The sequence below is a fragment of the Narcine bancroftii genome, chromosome 2 (assembly GCF_036971445.1).
Source record: "Narcine bancroftii isolate sNarBan1 chromosome 2, sNarBan1.hap1, whole genome shotgun sequence".
In the NCBI taxonomy this organism is placed as follows: Eukaryota; Metazoa; Chordata; class Chondrichthyes; order Torpediniformes; family Narcinidae; genus Narcine; species Narcine bancroftii.
In genome coordinates this window covers 232,368,023-232,387,403 of record NC_091470.1, presented here as the reverse complement: position 1 = coordinate 232,387,403, position 19,381 = coordinate 232,368,023, and the positions used below count along the sequence as shown (strand labels likewise).

The 19,381-nt window shown below is 40.2% G+C and overlaps 1 pseudogene; it reads left to right on the top strand.

The window, feature by feature from the left end:
* The first annotated feature begins 241 nt into the window (after positions 1–241).
* LOC138753091 (phosphoserine aminotransferase pseudogene) lies at positions 242–6,580 on the top strand (annotated as a pseudogene).
* The last annotated feature ends 12,801 nt before the right edge of the window (positions 6,581–19,381 follow it).

Sequence of the window (19,381 nt, the reverse complement as noted above, 5' to 3'; positions counted from 1 at the left end):
GCTGTTTGGAATCACTTACAGGTTAGTCTTTTTCCAGACGTTGAGGCAATTTCTGAGTCCAACAGGGACTCTCTAGGGGGAAAGAGTTTGGAATGGAAATTTCTCCCAAGTCACAAGTGCTCAACACACAATGTGATAATGTCTGTGTGGTCTTTTGAAGCCATATTTTGGTCATGCAGACTTTGCTATTTTGCAAGTTAAATATTGGGAAGTGAGGAGGAATTTACATCATGATTTCTAGATGCACCAGCAGGCTGTTATACCCAGAAGTGTTGGCTTTGGTGACAACTTCCTGAAGTATGCAGCACAGCTTGAAGAATGTGGAAGACCAGGAAATTTGAATGATGGCTGAGGGGGAGAAGAACCCCAGGAGAAGGCTTTATACAACATTGGTTGTAAGAGCCAAAGGCTCGTGGCTTTCCATTGTTGGTTTGGCTGCAGGCGTCATTGGCATCCCGGGATTTGGAGGCTGCACACATTTTGTACTGCCCAGTGAGCGTGCGCTATGGACTGAGAGTTGGCGCATGTGCAGATGTTTGGCCAGTCTTGGAGAGTCATTAGGCTGCATTGATTGGAATGGCGGAATAGACAGTGGGTGAGCGAGGCTCTGATATTTTCTGTTGACTGTTATCGAGGGAATTAAACATTACATTAACGAAGAGACTGGTTGTTAGAAGTTAGACATTTACTGTTGCCATTACCAAGTTTAAGAACGTTACCACAGATGTTAATTTATGTTAATCAATAAACTATTTGAGAACTCATCTAGGCTTGGTCGTGAATTCTTCAATCGTGTCAAAGCAAAGAGCCCATTTATCCTCCAAATGGCTTTTTTTATGGATAGTAGTCGCTACATTTAGTCAACAGAAAGTATTGAACAGAATTGAATTGGACATTGTTGGAACGTCCCTCTTTGATTTGGAGCGATACTGCAAGCAATATGGCGGCCACATTGGAAATGTTGAGCGCAGGTTTCAAACAGCAATCTGCCTCCATTGGTCTGAGCAACAGTCACAAAGGGGTTGAAGGCTTCTAACGCTCGAGCAGTATCTCCGAAGTACACATTTGCTGAGAATCACAGCAATATCATTGATTGCTGCCGTGGTGGAAACTCACTTGTTGAGAGCAGCGCATCACAGCCGTCAGAAGTGGCAGGATTGTGTTTGTGGATTCCTTCTGTGTATTTATTTAGTTCGAACACAGTTTGGAGGTGCTGCCACTTGTCCATTGAGGACTGTTGATTTTGGGCTTGTGTTGTGCGTACTTGGTGTTCAAGCTCAACAGATGATTAGATGGAGATGTGTAAAATGGCCACTGCCACCGCTGACGTCACTGCTGAGGCGTGAATGAAAGGCACTGACTGAATTTAAAGTCAGCAACTTGGAAATGGCTGAAGGTGTGTCACAACATAGATGTGAAGAGGATGAAGATGCAAAGGATGTGCAATTCCAACTGGGGAAAGAGACAAGTGTTAAGGCAACATCTGACGTGAAGGATGAAATGCGACCAGGTGACACAGTGTGTCAAATGTTGGAAGCAGGAGAAGCAAATGAAGTTCTTCTGGATTCAGCTCCAGATTTCCCAGTACAACATCGGCACGTATAAAAGCTAAGGCTGAAATGGCTGCCCTTGTTATATGACAAAGAATGCTTAAGGATAAGCATGCTTTAGAAGAGCAGGAGGAGCAGCTAAGGAGGAAAGAGGATCAGATAAGGAAGGAAAAAAGAGCAGCTGGAGCTGGAAGCAAACATTGCTGCTCCTAGGGCCAAAGTGAGGGTATTAGAAGCCTCAAAGGGATTCGGTGTCTGGAGCGACTGATGGTCTGGAGTCGTATATTGAGAAAGGACAACAAGAAAAGAAAACCTTTAATGTTAAGGCAGATCCGATGGTACCACAGTTAGAAATCCTCCCAAACCACGGAGTGACCATTCCACAAATACCAATAATAATAACTGCAGACAGAGCAGTAGCCCAAGAGCAATCTCTCACCACAGTTCCCTTGAAACTCCAGACAAGCATTAGAAATCCTGGTGAATGTGCACATGTGATATACTTTCTCTGGAAAGATAAGATGGCATGAGTTTCATTAGAAAAATTAACTTGGAAGTATGAATTGGGAGGGTTGCGACTTCCTAATTTTAAGAATGAGATTTCTTACTTCTTTTGTTGAGGGAGGGAGAAAATCGGCATGGGTTAAATAGAATTGGAAAGAATAGGAGAAAGTGTAGCAGAATCATTTATATATAAATGGCATTCAAAATTAATGGTTAATGAAAAAGAAACACCCTTGTTGAAATATTTGATTAATGTTTGAAATAGGATGAATGATCAAACTGGAAGTAGGGGAGGTGTGTCACTGAAGACATCATTATTTCAAAATTATCTTATCCCTACAGGTACACAATCCTTTATCCGGACATCTAAAATCTGGAAAGCTCCAAAAACTGGCAAGTGGGGAGAGACCGGCAGTGCGAGTCAGGCGGGCGAAGGGGGGAGACTGGCAGCGCGAGTTGGGCGGGCAATGGGGGAGACCGTCAGCACAACTGGAAGGGGGTGGGGGTGAATACAGCAGCACAATTCGAGTGGGTTTAAATCTGGCTTTCCAAAATCTGGAAAAAATCTGTAATTCGGAACACACTTTCTCCCAAGGGTTCCGGATAAAGGATTGTGCACCTGTATTTTAAAGAATAATCAATTTTAAAGTATTTAGTCTTGTAAAGGGATTAAAATATTGAAGATTGTTTTGAGCAAATCAATCGATGGTGTTTCAACAGTTAAGAGATAAATAGGGATACCTGGTAACACTCTTCTGTTATTCCAATTGAGAGGATATTTGGGAGATAAATTGCATCCAGCAATGACATTGCATATTTGCAGTGAGGCTGAAAATTTCATTAGAAAGGGTAATATTAAAACATTTATTTGTATAATGTATCTTTTATTATAAACATGATGTTCTAAACATGGATTTTATAAATCTAAACAAAGGCTGGTGACGGATTTTAATATTATAATTAATGAATGAAGATAGACAGAGTTATGTTGAGATTATATGACTAACACTATTAATGTAAGGTATAGATTAGTTCAGTATAATATTTTACATCAGTTATACCCTATGCCACAAAAAATAGAATAAAATGAAATCAGACATATCAGCTCAATGTTTTAGGTGTGGATTAGAGGTGGGGACTTTCCTGCATGGTCATGTCCTAAGGTAAGACTGTTTTGGTTCGATTTATGGAATTTTTTTAGAACAAGTTATTAAAGTAGTGTTTCTGGAAAATCTAGATCTATTTTTATTGAAGAATAAACAAGGGGCAAAACCTATATTAAAATTATCAATATAATCAAATCAAATTTGTTAAAATTGCATTGACAGTGGCAAGAAAATGTATTGCAACTACTTGGAAATCAGGTTCCCATTTAGGTATAGAAAGGTGGAATGTGGAAATTCAGAGTTGCATTTGTTTAGAGAAAATTACATATAATTTAAGAAATTAATATGGTATATTCTTGCAAATATGGTGTCTGTATATGCAAACATTAGGTATGAATATGTAAAAGCTTTTTTTCCCCCTTTCTCTTAAGCCCTATAAGGTTCTTCTCTAAATTGATTATTTGTAAGATTGGTTAATGTCCAATGTGTGTCTTATTGTGCATCTCCAAGTAATCCTTGAAGATAATTTTTATTCTTTTTTTTCTTTCTTTATGCAGTATATTATTGTATTGTAATAATTTTTATGGGTGGGGAGTTTGGGGGGTAGGGAAGGGGAGGGATATATATATATATATATATATATATATATACACAATGTAGTGTGATTTTTGAATTTTTTGAATTTTATCATAGTTGTATTTACTAATTGTCAACTACATGCTTGGAAAATTTTAAATAAAATAATCAACAGACATTGAAGCATAGAGTCTAGACCAGAGGTTCTCAACCTTTTTCTTTCCACTCACATACCACTTTAAGTAATCCCTATGCCATCAGTGCTCTGTGATTAGTAAGGGATTGCTTAAGGTGGTCTGTGAGTAGGAAAGGAAGGTTGAGAATCACTGCTCTAGACCCAATTGTTACTGAAATATTTTGCTTGAGAAAGATTGTCATTGGCTGATTTCCTTTGGAGTTCTGAAACTGTGCACATAATGAGTCAATGAGGTATGATTAAAACAGTGGTTTTCAAACTTTGTTTCTACTCGCATACCACCTTAAGCAATCCCTTACTAATCAAACAGCACCAATGGCATAGGGATTCCTTAAAGTGGTATGTGAGTGGAACGAAAAAGGTTGCGAACCACTGCTCTACACTGTGGTGCCCAGACTAGACAAATTTATGGACATGCCCACGAAATGGTATGAGTGCATGAATTGTAGAAGATTAAAGGGTAAAAATGGTACTGAGAATTATGAAAGAGTTTTGTAAAGTTTGTTTGTTGTTTTATTTGACATGTAATGGTTGATGGCACCTTTTACATCATTTATCACCAAACTCATGTACCAGACAGTAAGGCGCTTGGTTGATCCATCCTCTGGAGAAATTAAGGATACACAAAACATTCACTACTTCATGCTCCCACAAGTAAGGGGATCTCTTATTGATAAATGTTTTGAGGCAGCACTCACCCGAATGCAGTCAGTTATTGAGCTTGGAAGAGTGATCTGAGTCAGAAAGACCTTTGAAAGAAGTTGTGGTTATTCACCAGGATTCAGAAGCACAGAAAGAGCTGTTTGATTACAGAGGGCTTGGAATTAATGTTGTGGAAATGAACCATAGATCGGCAAATTTCATCAAAATTGTCAACACTGCAGAAAATGTCCTGCAAGAACAACTAAAAATTCCTGAAAAACCACAAAGTGATCTTTCTCCAGGGAGGTGGAACTGTGCTGTACCTTTAAATCTTGTTGGATTAAATGAAGGGATGAGTGGAGATTATGTGGTTACTGGAGCCTGGTCTGCCAATGCAACCAAAGAAGCAGAGAAATATGGAAAAGTGAATATTGTGCGCCACAAGCTTGATGCTTGCAGAACTATTCCCGATCCAGGCAATGGGAATTTGAACTGAATGACTCTTATGTTTACCATTGTGCCAATGAGACTGTTCATGGTGGGAATTCCCCTTTATCCCAGACATAAAGGGAACTGTGCTGGTCTGTGACTTATCCTTAAGTTTTCTTTCAAAGCCAGTGGATATAGCCAAGTTTGGTTTGATTTTTGCTTGAGCTCTGAAAAAATATTGGATATGGTAATAATCAGAGTGGATCTTCTGGGATATGCACTGAATGTATGTCCAGTCATTTTTGACTCTAAAGTTCAAGGGAGTTACAGTTCTCTGTGCAACACTCCAGCAACCTACAAAAGTTTACATTATGGGATTGGTCTTGCAATGGATCAAAAATTCTGTGGGGGGGGGGGGGGGGTGGCTGAAGGCCAGAACTGTGAAATCAGAGCTGATATATGATGTAATTGATGGATCAAATGGATTCTAGGTGTGTCTGGCTGCCTCAAGCTGCAGAAGTGTGATGAATATTCCAATACGCATTAAGAATGCAAACGGAGACAGTTTTCTTGCAACAGAGTTTCTTGGCAAAGCTACGAAAAATAATGATATCGTTAAAGGGCCACGGTTTGTCGGTGGAAGTCCAATCTCCTTATGTAATGCTGTGACAGTGGAAAAAACTCAAATACTGGCTGGCTTTATCCCGTTGTCTTTTTGGAACTTGCCCCTTGCCCACTACGCAGACGACAGACTGTACTGGCCCAGAGTAGCGGTAAAGATCACTCTTATCAAGGCCATATGTAATTTTTATTTGAAACATAATACTAACGGACCGGTGTATGAACCAGAGGTTCATTGCTTACCATTGTCAGTTTGGCTGCTGGCATCGGCAGCGTCTCGGAAACCGGAGGCTGCACACATTCGGTATCTTTCAGTGCCTGTGCGCTGTGGACCAGGGGGTTGGTGCGTGTGCGGGGATTTGGGCAGGTTTGGTGAATTGTTAGCTTAATGGCTCTGATATTTTCTGTTGACTGCTACTGAGGAGATTGAATGTTACATTACCCAAGAGACCAGTCATTGGACATTAGACATTTACCATTACCACTACCAAGTTTAAGAGCATTACCACAGATGTTAAGAGTCCTTTTGTGTTAATTAATAAACCGTTTTAAAGCTCATCTGGATTTCGTCCTGAATTCCTCAAACGCATCAATGAAAAGAGCCACTTGCCTTCTGAGTGGGTTTTACAAGGATAGTAGTCGCTGCACCGGCCATCTCCATTACTCACCTTAGGAAGGTTCCTTCATTTCTTTTTTCCATACAAAATAGAGCAGACTATATAGTGCATCATCAGAATCAAGGACAGCTTCTTCAAATTACTTTATACAGTAAAATCCCTGGTTTCTGACACCTATGGGAACTGATAGATGCTGGATAAATGAATTTCCCGAATGCTGGAAACTGCATGTTGCATGAATGGGGAACTAATGGCGAGGGGCACCAATTTTAAATTTCTGTATTTTTTACCCATTTATTTTCTGTGATTTCTTTTGACAGTTGCTTGAATTCCAGATAACAAGGATTGTACTGTATCATGTAATAATGTTTTTTTTTTCTTTGGCTTGGCTTCGCGGACGAAGATTTATGGAGGGGGTAAAAGTCCACGTCAGCTGTGCAAAATGTAATAATACACAACATTCATCAACTTTTGCCTGACATAAAGGCCCACAAAGAGGTGCCATTAGCATTTCCCAATGCCCCCAACAATTGGAGAAAGAGACACTGAGTATCCATGGATTCACCTCCAGCCCTCCCGCAGCCTCTGCAGCCACATAGACTCACGTTCAAACCATTGGCAACCCGAGCTCCAGATCCAAACATGCAATACAATTTGGAAGCTCTCAGCACCCAATACCCTTCTAGACCCTTTCTGGACCCTTCTGGACCCTCTTGAATCCCAGACTCCATACCTCACAAACCATACTCTCCAGCAGCCTGTGTGGGCCTTTCAGCCAACAGTGTCCTGACTGCATCAATCTACAGCCAATCATTCCAATAACAGTTTCATTTTCATTCCTGCTGTTATCAGACTCCTGAGTGAACCTCATGCTCATAAAATAAGATTACCTTTGCTCAGTTCTAACTCTGATCTCATTGAATGGCGGAGTAGGCTCAACAGGCCAAAAGATCGCTCCTGTTCCTATTTCTTATGTTCATTTGAATCCTGCTCTATTGCTGACCCAATGACCCCCAACCTCTCTAGTTCTGTCCCTGTTTTGAATTAAAGGAAATTGTGAGGAACATGCCACCCACCATCTTCAGAACTTAACCATCTTGTCAGTAGGCACACAGAGTTTCCACAACCAATCCTCACCTCTCGGTGTCCTCCCGGTCTAAACGAGCCAAATAAAATTGGAAATTCATGTGTTGGAATGAGACCAGAAAGCTTGGAAAACATTCAGCAGAGTTATGGACCAGAAACATTATCTCTTTCTGTCCCTCTCCCCTGACCTGCTGAACATTCTCGAAGATTATTTCGGCATTTCCAACACAATGTTATTTTGTTGTGCATTGGGGCTCACTTCTTGGTTATTTCAGGAACCTTTACATTTTATTTGAGCTGAGCCCCAGCAGAAGTTTCTTGTGGCTTGTTTGTTTACATTGTTTATCAATCATAGGTGCCTCAGGCAGAATTTGGGGTGGCACAGTTAGTGGTGAGTGATTGGGACCAGGGTTCAAATCCCATGCTGTTTATAAGGAGTTTATATGTTCTTCCCGTGTCTACCCTAGGGCTCCGGTTTCCTCCCATCATTCAAAACGTACTGGGGTTGTAGGTGTCATTGGATAGTACAGGCTTATGGTCTAAAATGGCCTGTAACCATGCTGTACAACTAAATTTAAAAAAATTAGATTATATATAATTTCCCTTCTGAAGGTAGTTGTGAAAGTTTTCCCGCACCTGTGCGGGAATCCTGCCCAGCAACAAGACAGAAATGGCCATCTATTTTCAAGTCAGGATCCTGCACAACCAGGAGGGGTTGAATACAGAGAGAGTGGGTTTGGGAGGTGCTGGTGGAAAAGGCTGAGTGAGTAACTGCAGCACCCGTTATACATGACACACGCTGGTAGAGGAAATTATGGTGTGCTAATCACTCAGACTGCTTTGTAATGGAAGTCATCTAACCTTCTGAAAGTTGTTGAATTTGCATTCATCAAGGCAAGTAAGGAGTGTATTGCCACCATCCTGAACTCTTTATTACCTTTACTTGCTTTCACACCTCTGTTTCCTTTCTCTTTCCGCTCAGTATTTTGCTTCCTCTCGGCCTATATACTCCTTCATGCTTGCTTTTCTCTTTCATCTTCTCTCTACAACGTACAGATTTATGCTCTCTTGTCTGACTGAACGTGTGCATTGAAGGCTAGTTCTTCTAGGGGGGGGATCAATGGATACCAGAATGCTGGTAAGATTCTCCCCTTCCCAGTGGGACAAGAGTCTGCCACATCACATCAACAGCTCACCTGGGCTGAACCTGTTGCCCTCCAGCTTTGAACAGTTCACTGGCCAGATCCCTTCCCCCCCCCCCTCCCCCCCCAATCGGCATGATCTACCAGGATCATTGTCTGAAGAGGATTGCCCAAAAACATTGAGGACCCCTTCCACCCCACACACAGCATCTTTCAGCTGCTCCCGTCGGGGAAGAGATGCGGGAATATCAGAGCCAGCACCACCAGGCTGAGGAATAGCTTCTTTCAACAGGCAATGAGAATGCTGAGCGACCAAAGGAACTGCCTCCACTAACCCTTGGAGCCTCCCCACCCCCCCCCACCCCCCAATCAGCAGCAGAACCAAGTATACAAACAACAGCTACTTTATTAACCCTTTGCAACGCTACCAGGAGTGAGGAGATTCAAGCACTGAGTTCCACACATTCAAAGTATCGGAGTGTTCACCGTACATCTATACACCTTTTGGGCAGGGGGTCTTCATGAGACCCTTACAAGTTTCACATGAGCCTCACACACCTGCATCTTGTACTCACCATTACATGTTACCATGTAATGTCTACAAATGTTCTGGGAAAGTTAGAGTGTCCCGAATTCAAGGTTTATTGACATACTTGTGAACTTAGTTATCTTACTACAGTACACATGTTTTACAATCAACAGCAACTGAAAGCATATCTCCCACAGAACATTATTTATTTATTCGTATTGAAGAAATATTTGTCTGTATTTGCGTTACGTCTGGTTGTCTGTCTGCGTGCTATGCACCGAGGACCGGAGAGTGCTGTTTCGTCGGGGTTGTAATTGTGCAATCAGATGATGATGAACTTAATTTCACGACTTGCACTGGGCCCAGGATTCCATTAGGTGTTTTAAAACTGAAACAGTAGTAACAATCTGAACGGGAAGCCCCCCCACCCCCCACAAACTCAGTTAATTAACTCAGAGAAGAAACTGGAGAAGGATGGGCAGACTCTTCAATGCTCAGCCAAAGTGAAAGAGATATTTACAAGGTGGGGGAAGGAGGAGAGGAGAGCAGTTGGGGAAAATGCCAATTACATTCACCAGCAATTGTCAAAAATAATACCAAGTTGTGAATTTCATAAAATGACACAAACCTTCTGCTATTTTGACGAGGGACGTATTAAGCCTAGCGTGTGTTACTTGTTACAGCCTGTTCTATTTTTTGCACTGGAGCAAGTCATCATACAGTGGTTAATAATAGTTCTGTGATTAAAATATTTGGCAGGCTTTGGTTTGAGAGAGCTGATTGGACTTTTGTAGAAGATGAATGATTCCATCTTTGCCTTTGAAGTGAAAGTGACTTCAGGTAAAAGAACAACTGAGGGTTGTTTGATCATATCGATACACATTCATGCACACACAGAGCAAAATAAAAGTGTTTTTAGGTTAACCACTGACTCAAAGATTAAAGCCAGTTTTCTATTCCTCTGTTCTCTGGAAGTGAGAGGAGAAAAGTAATAAACTTTGCAGTTCACAAAATAGAACACGAAGATTTGGAATTAGACCATGCTGCAACATTATTCAGTCTGAGGTTTAGAAAGAAATCCATATGTCGTTACGTGGATTCTATTTTCAATTTTTTTGTTTTTGGGGAACCAGAAGTTCATGCCAAATGATTGCTTGATAATGCTTTTATAAACACATGCAATTCACAACCAAATGTCCAATGAGTCACACGGTTTTTTGGAGAAGCCTGCAGCGCTTAGGCAAAAAACATCCCCATTGTCATACTTGAGTGAAATAGGTAGGGGTGGGGTGGGTGGGAATGTCACTTTTCCAATATCAGTTTCTGCCGACTGCCCCTAGAATTTAGCAGTTCCTTCATTACTTGCAGGGAACAGCACCCAGCCACTGCTTTGGATGGATTTGCTCGGTTCAGACCATGTTGTGCATTGAAATGTGCCCCAGGTGAGAGAGGATAAAATGGACAAAAAAAAGGTTCTCAGGAGATGAAGACCTCAGATGTGGAAACCAGGAAACCTTATATTCACCTCAATGAAACGTTCAAGCCCAAAATGTTTAAATTTAAATTCAGACATACAACACAGTAATAGGCCCTTTCAGCCCACAACCCAGTGGCGCCCAATTACTCCCAATTAACCTACGCTCCTGTGTTTTATTGAATGGTGGGAGGAAACCAAAGCCTTACGGACAGCACACGATTCGAACCCCAGTCGCTGGCGCGGTAATGGCGTTGCACTCACTGCGTTACCCTGCCGCCCTGACGGTAATGGATCTTTATCTTTGCTATGTAAAGGACCCTGCTGGACCTGCTGAGTTTCTACTTCAACCAAGGTGTCTGCAGACTTTCAGGTTTTACCTCTAACCTTGTGTTGTAATGTGGCCACGTCTGAAAGTATTTAGAATTTTGGATGGATGGATAAGGAGGGTAAAGATCTGGAGTAATGGGATCAGTCACTTTCTCCAGTTGTTCTTCTTAGACATCTTGCAGTTTGCCTACCCAGGAGCAGAGAAGCCCCACTCAATCGAAAGGTTAAGGAAAAAATGATCCAAAATTTCTCAGCGTCTTCCGCCTTCACTCTTGTGCATTAACTGAAACCTCAGAAGAACAACATCAGTGGGCCTTTAAGAGAAATCTCCTGGGGAATTGTGTTGGCGGAGATGGGGATACCTGAGGTGAGATTCGATGAGATCCTCCAGTGAAGGGAGACCAGATTAAGAGGACTGCAAAACAGAAATTCAAGACCCTCGTGCTGCATTCGATGGAAACATTTGCTCCGTCTGGTGGAAATGTAGTGTTTAAATGCCTGAGGCTGCAGGTGGCTAAACCCTGTCATGAATTAGAATGTGGTGGAGAAATTTTCAGTGGTTCAGCATTGAGAAGTTTCCATGAATCAAAGGAAAGAGCGCTTGTATTTGTGACATCTTACAACCAGCAGAGTACCTCATGAAGTTTAGTCACTGGTCATAGAGCACGGAAACACACTGTTCAGCCCACCAAGTTCACACCAAGTGACAACCGCTCAGCTAAACTGACTCACCCTTCTCAACAACTTCCCCCAAATTCCACTGCTCACCTGCACACTCAGGTTGATTTAATGCGGGCAGTTGACTGATCAATTTGCACGTCTTTGGGACGTGGGAGGAAACCAGAGGAAACCCATAGGGTCATGGGGGAGAAAGTGGATATTCAGCATGACAGCACCCATGTCAGGTGGAAGTTGGACCGCAGGAGATGTGAGGTAGCACGTTGACCGGCTACGTCACTGTGATGTAGAAAACTAGTAGCCAGCCTCAAAATCCTTCAGTCCCTTGACAGTCTTGTCATCTATTTTTCAGAAACACAGAATGAAGAGTAGATATTCAAAATTCCAGATTATTTTACTGTCATGTAAGAAAACAGAAAATGTGATATTGCATGAAATTTCCTTTAGTCTACTGTAAGGCAGACAAAGATTTGCTATCAGCAGAAATTGCCCAGTGCCCCTTACAGTCAGAGAAAGAGACCACCTCCCCACTGAGTGTCCATGGATTCACCTCCAGCACTCCCCCCGCCTCTGCAGCCACTCAGCCTTCAGTCCAATCTGAGCTCCAGTGAAAACCTCTGACACGGTAAGGAACCCTTCAGCACCCTTAGCACCCTCTTGCATCCTGGTTCAGGTATCCAGAACCCCTTCAGCCAGTCTCGAGCCAGTGTTCGGCAATCCACAGTCTGGTGTGAGTCCCTTGTCTGCAGGCGCCAGCAGCCTGTAGTCAGCGTGGGTTTCTCAGTGTGACTCCACCACCTGTGTGTTCTCAGTTGCAGAGCCCCTCACTGGTCCGCCACCATGGTCACTATCCCGTGGGTCATCTCCTCTGCTTCTCCTTCTCAAATGGTGGGGTTGGAGGGGGGTGGGGTTTGAGGGTGGTCTCCCTGTTTTCTGGTGCTCTGCACCAGTCCTTTGCTTCTCTGGAGTCTGCAACCCCCCATGGCCACTGCCGATCATAGACGCGCACCATCTTGGGCCCAGACCCCGCAGTCACATGATTTAAAAATTTAATCACCATCGGCTCCTTTATCAGGCTGTTTAAAGCCTATATGGAGCTGACAGCAGACAGACTGGGCGGTTGGACACCATGGGCCAGTCCTGAGTCTCCGCTCCCCACTCTCCTGGATCTGTACCAGCGGCAGCGCAGCCGTTACAGCAGCTCCAGCAGTGATGCCTGACGTTGCCGGTAACATAGTCATTTTTAAAACCTAGGATCAGTTGTACGTTGATGTCAAATTCACCTCATGAAGTTCAGCACTCCCACAACATTATAGCATATCTTGACCTGGATTTTTTAAAATATTGATGCAATTGGAGTGGGATTGAAATGCCAATCTTTCTGATTCAGAATGATATTAAATGAGTCACACCTGACATAAGTATGGTGTTTATCAACAATGGGCTAATGTAGCATACTGTGTAAACTATGCTGGGCCTGAGCTGGGTTAAAGTTAATTGTCCTGTATTCCTTTATTTGAGAGAAGCAACATGGATAATTCCAAGATTTGAACTAGCCCTGTCCCAGGCTCATTGTGGAATAACAGCATTCAGAATTCCTGGCCTCAGCAGGAAACATTCACCCAGATTTCCCAGTTTTATTAATCCTTCCCGGAATTCCTTTACTTCAACCCCAGTGGCTGTATCTTCAATAACAATGAACAAAAAAGATTTTTCAAGGGGTTTGCTTCCTGAAAAAACAAATTGTGGATTCTGATAGACAACTTCTAGCTGAACACAAAGATAATTTCAGATTTGCTGTATCACATGGAAAGTTGGAGAAACATTAAATTAACTTTTATTGAATTTAGCTTGTTTAATCACTTAATGATGCTGACACATTGCGTTAGTTCAACCGACCTAAAAATGTTTTGCTGTTGATTATCAGCATTTGATGCCCCTGGTGTCAGTGTCCAACAATAGTCGGCCAGTATTGATGGATTCCAGTTGCCCTGATACCGCTTTTCCATGGTCGCAATGTCCTGGTGAAACCTTTCACCGTGTTTGTCACTGACTCCACCAAGATCAGCAGAGAAGAAGTCCACGTGCGAATGCAGAAAAAGAATTTTCAATGACATGTTGCCCTTCATGGCTTTGTATGCTTGAAGTAGACTTAAAATATGGCAGGAAATCACAAAAATAGATTATATCTTAAAAAAAGTACATGATTTTATGGCAATTTTCATGATCAGCCGTCCAAAATCTATAAAATACAGAAGTAAAATCTTCATTGTCCAGTATGAACTGAGTCCTATGCCCTGAAATTCCCTCTTCTAACCTGACTGCTTCCTCTGTAAAAATCCCAAAAGCCAGTTGATGCTCTTAACTCTGTGACCTACTGGGCTGTTAATGTTTAACAGCACTAATGCTGAGGTGCCTTGAAATGTCTTGCTTTGTTAAAGGTGTGAAAGAAATGCAAGAAACTGCTCTGTGTGGGGAGGGTCCTAGCCAGTTGTCACCCAATTCCCAGCCCCAACCCCCTCCCCAAGCCGGCCTGCTCTGTTGAACATCTGTCGCTCAGGGTGTCTGGCCTCACATGTAGAATGGGTCAGCTGGATGAGATGCTGGCTGGCTGCCAGAGTTTTGCATTAACATGAGTCAACAACTTGGGGTTTGGTGATACACAGCTTCCAAAGTCATTAGACCACCAGGAGTAGTCACAACTGTCTTACACGAGCCTTTAATTAAATATTTGAAGCTGCATATTTACTTTCCGAATTTTTAATTAATTTCAGGTACGATAATGGCTATTAGTTTACAATTGCACTCAATCAAGACACCGAGATTAAAGACTGAAATCTAAACTTTTGGGTATCCCAAACAAAGATACACATCCATCACCAGTGATGTCTGAATTCTACAATTCCCCTGGCTCGAGTTAATGGTTTGGTGCCAAAGATTTGAACCGAGAGATCAAAACAGATGGAATGATTGCTCCACATCTGCACTGACCACTAGCCTTCCCTCAGGAGTGCGGAAACCCTCATCACAGGTTCATGGTTATTTTCTTTTTTTTAAATTTTTTCTTTTTCACATTATGAACCATATTAACCAAAATACACACAAACCTTTCCCTCTTGAATATACACAGTGTCATTTTCTCCCCTTTTTCCCCTCTCCCTTCCCTCCCTCCTTCCCATCCCCCTCACTATCCACTAAACGTTCAACATATACAATACAATAAACACATTAAACAATGTCATCACACAATGAAAATAAATAAGAAAATTGTGTCATCTACTTTTACACACTGGGTCAGTTCATTTTGTCTTCTTCTCATTCTGTCATTTTAGGGGGTGGAGGTCCACGGTAGACCCTCTCTGTTGTGTTCCATGTACGGTTCCCAAATTGGTTCGAAATTTTTTCCAATGGAATACATTTATTCATTTCTATGTACCATTGCTGTACTCTCAGGCTCTTTTCTGATTTCCAGGTTGACATTATACATTTTTTGCTACAGCTAAGGCTATCATAATAAATCTTTTTTCTGCTTCATCCAAATTGAGGCCTAGTTCTTTATTTCTTATATTACTTAGAAGAAAGATCTCTGGAGTTTTTGTTATGTTGCTTTTTGTGATTTTATTTAATACCTGATTTAGATCTTCCCAAAACTTTTCCACTTTCTCACATGCCCAAATTGTATGTACTGTTGTTCCCGTTTCCTTCTTACAGCGAAAATATCTATCTAATACTGTTGGGTCCCATTTATTTAACTTTTGGGGCATGATATATAGCCTGTGTAACCAATTATATTGAATCATGTGTAACCTCATGTTTATTGTATATCTCATAGTTCTGGAGCATAGCTTTTCCCATTTTTCATTTTTTATCTTTATGTTTAGATTTTGTTCCCACTTTTGTTTGGGTTTACAGCTTATTTCATCGTTCTCTCTCTCTCTTGCAGCTTGATGTACATGTTTGTTATAAATCTTTTAATTATCATTGTGTCTGTAATCACATATTCAAAGCTGCTTCCTTCTGGTAACCTCAGTCTGCTTCCCAGTTTGTCCTTCAAGTAGGTTTTCAGTTGGTGGTATGCAAACATTGTACCATGATTTATTCCATATTTGTACTTCATTTGTTCAAAAGATAATAAATTATTTCCCAAAAAACAATTTTCTATTCTTTTGATCCCTTTTCTCTCCCATTCTCTAAAGGAAAGATTGTCTATTGTGAAAGGGATTAGTTGATTTTGCGTCAATAATAATTTTGGTAGTTGGTAATTTATTTTTTTTCCTTTCTATGTGAATCTTCTTCCAAATGTTGAGCAAATGGTGCAGTCCTGGTGAACTTTTATGTTGCACCAGCTTTTCATCCCACTTATAAAGTATACATTCTGGTACCTTCTCCTCTATTTTATCTAGCTCTATCTTAGTCCAATCTGGTTTTTCCTTGTTTGACAAAAATCTGATAGATATCTTAATTGTGCTGCTCTGTAATAATTCTTAAAGTTTGGTAGCTGTAAGTCCCCTCGTTTGTACCATTCTGCTAATTTATCTAGCGCTATCCTCGGTTTCCCCCCTTTCCAAAAGAATTTCCTTCTTATTTTCTTTAGCTCATTGAAGAATTTCTCTGTTAAGGGAATTGGTAACGATTAAAATAGGTATTGTATCCTTGGGAAGATATTCATTTTAATCCAATTTACCCTTCCTATCAGTGTTAGTGGTAAATCTTTCCAATGTTCTAAGTCATCTTCTAATTTCTTCATTAATATATAATGGGATATATATTGAGCAAATTTGTATAGATGGCCTAGATTATTATCTAGTCTAATACCTAGGTATCGGATTGCTTGTGTTTGCCATTTAAATGGTGATTCTTTCTTAAATTTTGTGAAATCCACATTATTCACTGGCATCGCTTCACATTTATTTGCATTGATCTTGTACCCCAATACTTCACCATATTCCTTCAATTTCTTATGTAATTCTTTTAATGATAATTCTGGTTCTCTTAAGTATACTATGACATTATCTGCAAATAGACTGATTTTATATTCCTTCTCTTTTATTTTTGTCCCTCTTATTTTATTTTCTGTTCTTATCAGTTCTGCCAAGGGTTCTATAGCTAAAGCAAACAGGTCAACTAGGACATCCCTGCCTAGTTGACCTGCTTAATTTAAATTTGTTTGATATATATCCATTTACTGTCACCTTTGCCAATGGTCCCTTATATAATGCTTTAATCCAATTAATACATTTCTCTGTTAGGTTGAACCTCTGTAGTACTTTGAATAAATAATTCCATTCTACCCTGTCAAAGGCTTTCTCTGTGTCTAAAGCAACCACCACTGTTTGTGTCTAATTTCCTTGTACTGCATGGTTTAAGTTAACGAACTTACAGATATTGTCCGTTGTTCAGCTTTTCTTAATAAATCCAGTTTGATCTAGTTTTACTATTTTTGGTACACAGTCGGCCAATCTGTTTGCAAATAGTTTTGCTATTATCTTATAATCTGTGTTAAGTAGAGATATTGGTCTATACGATGCTGGTGTTAGTGGATCTTTCCCCGTCTTTGGTATTACTGTAATTATTGCTGTTTTACATGAATCTGGCATGTTTTGTGTTTCTTCAACCTGGTTCATTATTTCTAGGAGAGCAGGAATTAATGTCTTTAAATGTTTTATAGAATTCTATTGGGAGTCTGTCCTCTCCAGGTGTTTTATTGTTCGGTAGATTTTTTAATATATCCTGTATTTCCTCTATTTCAAATGGTTTTATCAATTTGTTTTGCTCCTCTTCTTGCAATTTCAGTAGTTCAATTTTAGCTAGAAACTCATCTATTTTGTCTTCTTTCCCTTCATTCTCAGGTCGGTATAATTGCTCGTAGAATTCCTTGAAATTTTCGTTGATCTCTGTTGGGTTATATGTAATTTGTCCTTTTTCCTTGATGCCAATACCATTCTTTTAGCTTGTTCTGTTTTAAGCTGCCAAGCTAGTATTTTGTGCGTTTTTTCTCCTAACTCATAATACTTCTGCTTTGTCTTCATTATGTTCTTCTCCACCTATATGTTTGTAGTGTTTCGTATTTTATTTTTTTGTCCGCCAATTCCCTTTTTTTGTTGTATCTTCCCTCGTTGCTAGTTCTTTTTCTGTACTTTCTATTTCCCTTTCCAGCTGTTCTATTTCCCGATTGTAGTCCTTCATCTTAGTTACATAACATTATCTGCCCTCTGCTCTGATGAAGGCTTTCATTACATTCCATAATATAAATTTATCTTTCACTGATTCCGTATTTATTTCAAAGTACATTTTAATTTGGCGCTCAATTAATTCTCTAAAATCCTGTCTTTTAAGTAGCATGAAGCTTAATCTCCATCTATCCATTCTTGGTGGGATGTCCTCCAGCTCTATTGCTAATAATAGGGGTGAGTGATCCAATAACAATCTAGCTTTATATTCCATTTTCCTAACTCTCCCTTGGATATGGGCTGACAACAGGAACAGGTCTATCCTTCAGTATGTTTTATGTCTATCTGAATAATATGAGTATTCCTTCTCCTTTGGGTGTTGTCTCCTCCATATATCCATAAGTTGCATTTCCTGCATCAATTTAACCATAAATTTGGCTAGTTTGTTCTTTCTTCTAGTCTTTTGTTTTATCCATCTTTAAAGTCCCCTCCTATCAATATATTCCCTTGCTTATCTACGATCTTCAAAAAGATATCTTGCATAAACTTTTGATCCTCTTCATTAGGTGCATATATATTGACCAAATTCCAGAGTTCTGAATATATCTGACACTTTATCATTACATATCTCCCTGCTAGATCTATTATTTCCTTCTCTATTTTGATTGGTACATTTTTATTGATTAATATAGCTACACCTCTGGCTTTTGAATTATATGATGCTGCCAATATGTGTCCTCCCAGTGACTCCTTAATTTCTTGTGTTCCACTTCAGTTAGATGCGTTTCCTGCACGAATGCTATATCAATTTTTTTCTTTTTTCAGTAAATTTAATAGCCTCTTCCTTTTGATTTGGTTATGTATTCCGTTAATATTTTTAGTCATATAGTTCAACATGGTCATTTCATACTTTGTTTACATCTCATTTCTGCTTCCTCACCACCACCTTTCCCCTTTACTCCATTTCCATTTCTCAGTTTTCTTTTTTAAACGCATTGTATGACAACACTTCTAAAACATAAAATATTTCAACCATTCCCACATCTAAAATTCCCTTAACCCCAAGTATACCTCCCCTCTCTGAGTCACTTGTCCCTTGCTGGGCAACCACAACTCCCCTTTCCATTCAGACTGCAAATCTGTTTGCAAGTGTCAACTGATTTCACAGTGACTGTTATTCTCTCCCACCCAACCCCCTCCAGAAAAGACTTTTATCTTCCCATTATAACAAAGCTCTCCCTCATTTCTTCTCTTTTTCTTTTTGTTTTATTTATTTATTATCAATTTAATTTTATTTATTTTTTATATTTTAACCCCTCCTCTTTTTTCCCTCTTCTCCTTTTCTTCCATCCTTTAGTTCTTACTTATATATTATTTTTACTTGTTTATATGTAGTTTGTCGTCGTTCTTTGTTCTTGTTACATCTCTTTATCTTTTTGTCTTGTAGGCATTCTGCAAATTCTCGTGCTTTCTCCGGGTCCGAGAACAGTCTATTTTGCTGCCCTGGGATAACTATTTTAAGCACCTCTGGATATCATAACATAAATTTATATCCTTTCTTCCATAGGATCGATTTTGCTGCGTTAAACTCCTTCCTCTTCTTCAGGAGCTCAAAACTTAGGTCTGGGTAGAAAAAAAAATTTTGACCTTTGTATTCCAGTGTTTTTTGTCTTTTCTCATTTTATTCATTGCCTTCTCCAATATATTTTCTCTTGTCATGTATCTCAGGAA